This window comes from Podarcis erhardii (genome assembly GCF_964252035.2).
Source record: "Podarcis erhardii genome assembly, chromosome: 6".
Taxonomy (NCBI): Eukaryota; Metazoa; Chordata; class Lepidosauria; order Squamata; family Lacertidae; genus Podarcis; species Podarcis erhardii.
In genome coordinates this window covers 67,658,942-67,667,380 of record NC_138510.1, presented here as the reverse complement: position 1 = coordinate 67,667,380, position 8,439 = coordinate 67,658,942, and positions in this window count along the sequence as shown.

Below are 8,439 nucleotides of genomic sequence, written 5' to 3'. Positions count from 1 at the left end.
CAACAGCCTCAGATGATAGATGGGGTGGAACAGGAACCATCTGTCTATTCTTTGTAAGCACCCCAGCCATTTCCCACTGTTGGAGGACAGGGCTGGGTTGTTTTGTTTTTTGATACATAGCCTTCAACCCACCACCCAAAAAACCCATTGCCTACTGCCCTCAGGTACCACGGAAGATGCTATCCCATCACCAGTGTTTAAGTACCATTCATCTGACAGCAAACAAGTGCATTGGACCAGTTGGCTACTGCTAGTGTAAGCCTGCCTTCCACTTGACACCCACACTGATCTACCAGAAGATATCGCCTCATGTGCTTGGGCTATGGGATATTCATGGAAGCAGAGAGTTGGAAGGGATACTGAGGATCATCTAGTCCAACCCCTTGCAATGCAGAAATTTGCAGCTGCCCCATGCAAGGATGTAACTGATTTAATCCAGTACAGGGCACAAGATGTAGTGGCATAGCTTTTATGACAGTGTGCTTTCCAAATGCTTTCCAACAAAAACTTCTGTGTAAAAACAAACCAATGGCTCCTTCCAACTTCTGAGAAATTGAGAGCGGGAATATACACAAATGTATAATGGGAATTGAGTGGGTGTGCATCAGCAAGCAAATACTGGTAAGGGTAAAACTGATTTATGGTTCAAATTCCAAAGATACCTGACACATATAGTAATGGCTCAGCAGAAGGACTTCTGTGCTTTTTTATCTAACATGTGCCTGGTTTGAGCTTTGACTTTAAGAAGTGCATCATAAGATAAGGTCCAGCTCTTGACTCACACTCTCTCTGCTCTAGAGTTGTCAACTATTCAGCTGGCCTCTGTAGCTATATAGATGCTTGGTATACAATTTTGGAAGATGTCCATCCCTGTGCTGTGCAAAGCTTCACCTGCTGATTCCAAACAGAAGCAAATTAGATTCCCGCCCCCCCCCCCCCAGTCAGAAGGCAACTCTACTTTGCTTGCAATGGTTAGGTGCTTCCTGTGGCAGCTCAGTAGTTAAATTGAATAAGTCTATCCTTTTCAGTGGAGGCTGGTCAATGGGCCACTGTCCCACCAACCACAATCTGTCCTCAGCTAGTTCCTGCCTACCTGCCTTGTTACAACTAACCCAGGAGTAAGTGCTGGCTGTCAGCTTCTTCTGCCTTTGCCTTCTTTGTGCCCTCAAAGACCTCAAGAGGGAAAAAAGGATAGGGACAAAACGAAAATTAGTTTACTCCACCTCTACCATTGCCTTCCCTGCCCTCTGCCCCATCAGTCCCAATGTGCACCAGCATGATTCTTCCACTACAAACTGAACCTGTAGGCTATCACAAACTTCATTAATGTGATTAATTCTCACAACAAAGAATTAAGGCTTCCCTGGTGCCTATTCAGGAAGATTTGTTTAAGCTCACAGTTTAATCGCTACTGAAACAGAATATCCATTCCTTAAGGAATTCACATTCATAGAATTGTAGCGTTGGAAGGATCATCTAGTCCAGGGGTGTCAAACTCAAATTCATCGGGGGGCCGCATCAGCAGTTTGGTCACCCTCAAAGGGCCGGTTGTTCAGGCAGCCGTTGGATCTGTCACATCACAGGATGGCATGCGCTCAATATAAAAACAAGTGGAGGTTTCCTGAATGCATGTAAAGTGGAGGTTTCCTGTGTAGAACGGCCGGCGCCGCTAGAGGGCAGACATTCTCTGGCTTGTAGGCTGCCGCACATGCGCTGAAGAGGCGGCTTTCTTGTGTCAAAAAAAAAAAGCGAAAATAAAAGGTGAAGGCTGGCGGCCGGCGGCGGCTACACGGGCCACATGATGAGGTCTGGCGGGCCGGATTCGGCCCGCGGGCCTTGTGTTTGACACCCGTGATCTAGTCCAACCCTCCGCAATGCAGGAATATAGGTATGAAACAATTATATTCAGTGCAATGCATTAGAAGAAAGCCTAGCAAAGCCCATTCCAAATATCTATGTGCCCACCATATTTAGGACGCAGAATTTTTGGAATTCAACATTAACACATGAACTATTTTAATAAAAGAAAGAATTAAAACACAAGGTAACAGAAATAAATTATTGATCTTAATTAGCTCAAGGAAACCACACAAAAGCTAATGAAATAAGCTGTTATGTTTGTAGATATACATTGTTCCTATAAGGACAGAAGAATGAAAATACGTGGAATTTTGTTTCACCTGCAGTTCTGGAGTAGTTAAGGGAGTTGAGGGATTATTATTTTTAATCCAAGTGCTTGAATGCAAAGTAGGCATGTGAGAATCATTTAGAAATCATTAGATCATGTGTGTAGCTCATATAAATTGCCATTTAATTCAGTGGAATCATAGGTGTTTCCAGACAGGTGTTTATTATGAGATTGGTGAAATTCATGCATGCAGATTTTTAAATAGCATCCATACAATATTGTCTTCATCAAAATGCCAGCTCATATTTTTCCCATTTATTCCAGATCCACCTTTTCGGCAGGAAAGAATATTAGTATATACCTACTGCTAATTATGACGTTTGCCTTTTTTAAATGACATCTTTGCAGTATTAAGCCCGCCTCTAGAAACACTCCAATTCATTTGCTGCCTTTCAAGCTTGTGTTCAACCTTGTAGACAAACTGTGGCTTTCTGGTCTGAAGAGTTATAAAACTGGGTGTGCTGCTTTGCTTTGTAAGGGTCATTCAACTTCTTTGTTTGTCCTTGACAAATACTACTTATCCTTTTAGAGATACACGAGGATGTACAGGTATTTCTTTAGCTATAATATAAACTGAATGTGACTTTTAGTGGCACATTTCTGGTCTGATCTAGTGGGGCATTTCCTCACACATACACAAGCTACTTCTATACGATTTATCACCTTTTCTGGATGATTCTCAACCCATTTGGGGTCACATCATTACATAATCCATTGCATCCTACCTTTTCCTTATGACTTGGCAGTCACATTTTATTACCTCTAGCTCCCTTGATCTCAGTCTATTGGGGGGGAACGAGCAGGCCAGATGGAAGTGGTCCTGCGAGCTGCCAGATGAGCTAAGATTCATTTATTTAGATTTATAATCCACCTCACCAAAAGCTTGAGATGAATGAGAGCCATTTCTCATTTATATTTTTCAGGCTATGAGCCTGAAATTACAAAATGAATACCTTCTTACACTTACAAATATTTATGGCATAATAAATGTGTTAATCATTAAAGTGACATCTCTTCTAAGAAAGTGGACACACTATTGAAGATGAAATCTAAATCAACTGAGTTTTGAAAAGATTGGCTAAGCACCTTCTCAAGGTTGGCTCAACCTTGAAGCTTCTACCCCCAGCTATCTTGTGATGGACAACAATATATGATCTCCCAACTCTGATGAACTTCTGGCTACGTCTCAGTGCCAAGCCACCCTCCCTTGCCACTAGTGTCAGTTGCCTTACTAACCAGCCTTTGCCCACCTGCTCCAGTAGAAGAGGAGGAGGAGTTTGGATTTGATATCCCGCTTTATCACTACCCGAAGGAGTCTCAAAGTGGCTAACATTCTCCTTTCCCTTCCTCCCCTACAACAAACACTCTGTGAGGTGAGTGGGGCTGAGAGACTTCAGAGAAGTGTGACTAGCCCAAGGTCACCCAGCAGCTGCATGTGGAGGAGCGGGGACACGAACCCGGTTCACCAGATTACGACTCTACCGCTCTTAACCACTACACCACGCTGGCTCTCAACTATCACCCCTACCAGCAGAGTGTCTCCTCCACTTTCTTTGATGGGAGTCTCCTCTGTCAGACCTCCTCATCCAGCCCTCCGCACCAATGGAGCAACTGGGAGCCAAGCCCAACAGAGGCCATTACTCATAGTTCCACAAATGGACTGACACCCACACCTACACTGACTGCAGCAAGACCTATACCAAGAACTCCCACCTGAAGGCATATCTGTGGATCCACACATAGTGAAAAAGAAGTCAAGATTAAAAACCATGAATGATCTTGCTGCCTGGGAATGTGCTGCCTGTTGCACTGAGGGAAGAAGACGACCCTTCCCAGAGAGAGCATACCATCCAGCCAAGGGCTCAGCAGCTCTTTCTGATATTTTGAGCTACTATTACTTTATTGAATCGTATCAATTGTTTTTGTAAAATTGTTGTCATTGTTTACTTTATACGTTACTGTGCTTCACTACATAGTGATTGCTATTACTGTTTTTAATGGTATTGTGATTATTGTGAGCTGCTTTGTGCTCAACATTTGTTGGAAAAGCGGTAAGCAAATATCAAATCAAATAATCACTTTCTTTGCTTTCCCTCCCATGCACAGGCACCTTTATCCATGCTGTAAAGATGCCGTCCTGCTATTTATTGATAGCAGCATGGCACAGAAATGTCATCCACACATTCTTCACACACATCATGCAATATCAGATAGTATACTCGAGGCTGCTCCTAAGTGAAGTTACATAACTGGGACTTGAGTTAACATAGCCTTTTTACCTCAAATATTAGTTCATGTGAATAGTTCAGTCATTTACAGGTCCAGGGAGTGGGTGGAGCCATGGTGTAAACCCATGAGCATCTTGGGCTTGCTGATCGGAAGGTCAGCAGTTCGAATCCGTGCAACGGGGTGATCTCCTGTTGCTCTGTCCCAACTTCCGCCAACCAGGCAGTTTGAAAGCATAGAACTTCAGGGAAGTTTTTAATCTGTGATATTTTAGTGTATTTTTGGTTTCTATGGAAGCCGCCCAGAGTGGCTGGGGAAACCCAGCCAGATGGGCGGGGTACAAATAAAAAATTTATTATTATTATTATTATTATTATTATTATTATTATTATTATTATTACCACTGCAAGTTGATAAATAGGTACCGCTGCAGCAGGAAGGTAAACAGTATTTCTGTGTGCTCTGGTTTCTGTCAGTGTCCCATCGCACCAGAAGCGGTTTAGTCATGCTGGCCACATGACCCGGAAAGCTGTCTGTGGACAGATACTGGCTCCTTCAGCCTGAAGCGAGATGAGCACTGCACCCCATATTCACCTTTGACTGGACTTAACCATTCAGGGGTCCTTTACCTTTTACCTTTGGCAGTGCTATTTTTCTAGAAAAAGATGTGCCAGAACTCACCATAAACACCTCCCTCATTCTCTTAGAATAGCAATGTTGCCCACCTGTAAGGTGCCAGACTGAGTTCCGGCAAGTTCCAGCTAAGAAAAGCCCTGCTCCTTGGGTTATATCATAAAATTCCTTACAATACACACAAAGCAAGCCTGTTTCCAGTCCAACTGACAATCCTATGATGCATTCTTGGCTTAAACAAAGACATCTCTCTTTAAGGATGGGGTTGAGAAGAGCAGAGATTAACAATTAAAGAACCATTTTTCACATTCAGCTAATGATGTTGTGATATAAGAGAGCAGATTAAACTAATTGCATCTACTGGAGAAAAATAATGTTATTGCCTTTATGGAAAGATTAAGAGGCCTTCTTAAGGATGCTTCCCACACAAATAAACTAAATACCTTGGTCTGATGTCAAATACAGTTTATATACAATAATCACTTGACAACAAAAGGCCACAAGTACGGTAATTAAATTAGTTCTAAAGAGTCAGTGAAGCAAAGACAAATGCAAGCCCAAATTAATTAAATTCCAACACAAATCTTGATGACTCAATATGTATAAATAGGCACATGCTAAACCAGGCTTCCTCATACTTAGCTGTCCAGATGTTTTTGGCCTACAACTCCCATGATCCCTAGCTAGCAGGACCAGTGGTCAGGGATGATGGGAACTGTAGTCTCAAAACATCTGGAGGGCCGAGTTTGAGGAAGCCTGCGCTAAACCATAGAATAGGGTCTTTCTCTGTATTTTTGTGTTTTTTATATACCTCACTATACCCGGAGGTCTAAGGGCAGTCCACAGAACAAATGTATGACTTATTCATTTATTCATTGTGGAATATCCAAGTATCTTCACCAAAGGCAGCACTTATGTTGCAGAGATATCACATTATCCTAGCATTAAGAGAGCCAATACAGATGCTGTGAAATGAATTTGTTCCCCCAGATAGTGCTGCAATTTCAAATGTGATTGCCATGAAGATTGTATCTCTGCAAGTGTCCCTGGATAATGGCTGTGATGACACTAATGACAAGTGTCAGAAACTAACCTACCACTGCACAGCAATTTGCATAGCTTTTCAAGTATCCTTTTTTTCCCTTTACAAATCTTTGCTAGACAAGTGTCCCAAATTTACAGATAGCTGCAGAAAGAAAAGTTAATCTAGATGCTTGTTTAAAAGGGATCTGCTTAGCTGCACCAAGCGGGTGGGGTGCACGTCAGAAGGAAAAATGGAGCAGGGCTGACATTACTATTTCCCTAAAGCAAGACTTTCACTGCTTACATACTTTCCCATGGTGACTGGATGTAGCATAAAGAAATGCCTGAAGATTCCATACAAAGAAAAATACATTGGAAGTGCACTTTGCCTACTTGTATAGATGACCCTGTATATTTTAATATTGAAACAAAATAAAAAAATTCCTTCCAGTAGCACCTTAAAGACCAACTGAGTTAGTTCTAGGTATGAGCTTTCGTGTGCATGCACACTTCTTCAGATACACTGAAACAGAAGTCACCGGACCTTTCTATATAGTGAGAAGGTGGGGAGGGGTATTACTCAGAAGGGTGGTGGGAATGGGTGAGTAATTGTCAAATGCACAAAATAAATGGAAGAAAATAGGAGACTACTAGAAAAACAAATAACTATAAATACACAGTATGTGATCCAATAAACTTTTAAGCACTTGAATTCCTATTCGTAGTGTTTAACAGTAGAGTTAAACTCATGTGCATATCTCTCTAATGTAGTAATGGGACATTAAAGTGTGGTTTTTTTGGCTGGATTGTATGCTTTAAACTTACATAACACTTCTTTATAATATAGATGTTTTGTACCAACCACAGAATGGCATGGTTCTGAAAAGCCATGGGCAGAAGGATAAAAAGCATCACTGCTGTTCAATGTACTCTTATGCAAGGGCTAGAAGAAAACTCACACTATCCTGCACACTTCAGTATGCTGTTGTTGTTTGAATTTATATACCGCTCTATACCCACAGGTCTCAAGACGGTTCACAGAAATTTGGCTGTTTGTAGTGGTACAATAAGAGAAATGTGGTGAATAAGGATGATACAGGCTGAAGCACAGAAACTCTACAGAAGAGCTTCAAACAGAGCTTGGGAAATCAGAGCTTCTCTGGATTTGAGATCACTTTTCTCAGAACATATGCATAACAAAGATATTCAGCTTATATCCAATGTAACACCAAGTAAACGTCCGATTGGTCCAAGGATTTCCTTTTGTGGAAAAGGACCTTACCCCTTTCTCCTTCCTGTGCACACCCCCAAAATGTCCCCTGGGCTTTTCTCCAATGTTCCAGAACAGGTCTGGGGAGGGTGTGAATGTGCATATTAGGAGGAGAGTGAGGAAAGTTTTGTTGTGCAAAAAGAAATCCTTGCACAGATGGCACAAGTAAGTGGATACTGCTCCTAAGTCTTTAAGGTGCCATAAGGTTGTTTTTGTGGCAAAAATCTAACATAGCTACTCAGTGCTTATTTTTATAGAAAAAGATGTGCCAGAACTCACCACAAACACCTCCCTTGTTCTCTTATAATGGCAATGGAACCCACCTGAGAGGTGCCAGAACTGAGTTCCAGAGAGTTCCAGCTGAAAAAAGGGCCTGAAGCTACTCCTCTGGAAAGCCCCCCCCCCCATCCAATAGAAAAAATGTATTCTAAATCATCAAGCTTATTATGTTGGAGTATAGAGCATGAATGTGTAAATATGACAGCTAATATTGTGAAAGATTCATCAGTCAGTGCCAAGGTTTTCTATTTATCAGTGCATCATCTCTCAGACACCTAAGCATCTGTGGGTGAAGAGAGATGTATTACTTAAAAAACCAATTCTCTCTAGGTCCTTAACCATAGCTTCCTATCAGCTTCCCAGCTTGAATGGCCCAAAAAAGCTTTAATCAGAATTGATCCATGATGGCAAAGTAGCTCCTTAGCTTCACAGCAAAGACACTGAGACTGCTGCCTTAACAAGTTTAGGCTGAAGCTCAAGAGGAGAAAGGCTAACAGAAGTTCTGATTATTACTCTTTCACTGCCAATTTAGAAATCACAATCTTCAAGTGTTGGATGTGGCACATTATGTAGAAAAAAAGAATGCCAATTTGTTTTCTGCACAGCGTAGCTGCAGATAACCAGTGCAACTTGAGTTATTCATATGTGCAGGAGGGAGAAAGAGAGAAGCGATCTTGCCCAGGTCATATTTACACTGCTTCCTCCTAGCCTATTATTGCATACTTTCCCCAGCGTTTCCGTGAAGCATAAAATTTGTTCCTACCCCTTTTTATGATTCACTGCAGTTTGGATAGGAGAAGCAAACTGGACAAGGAGTTCT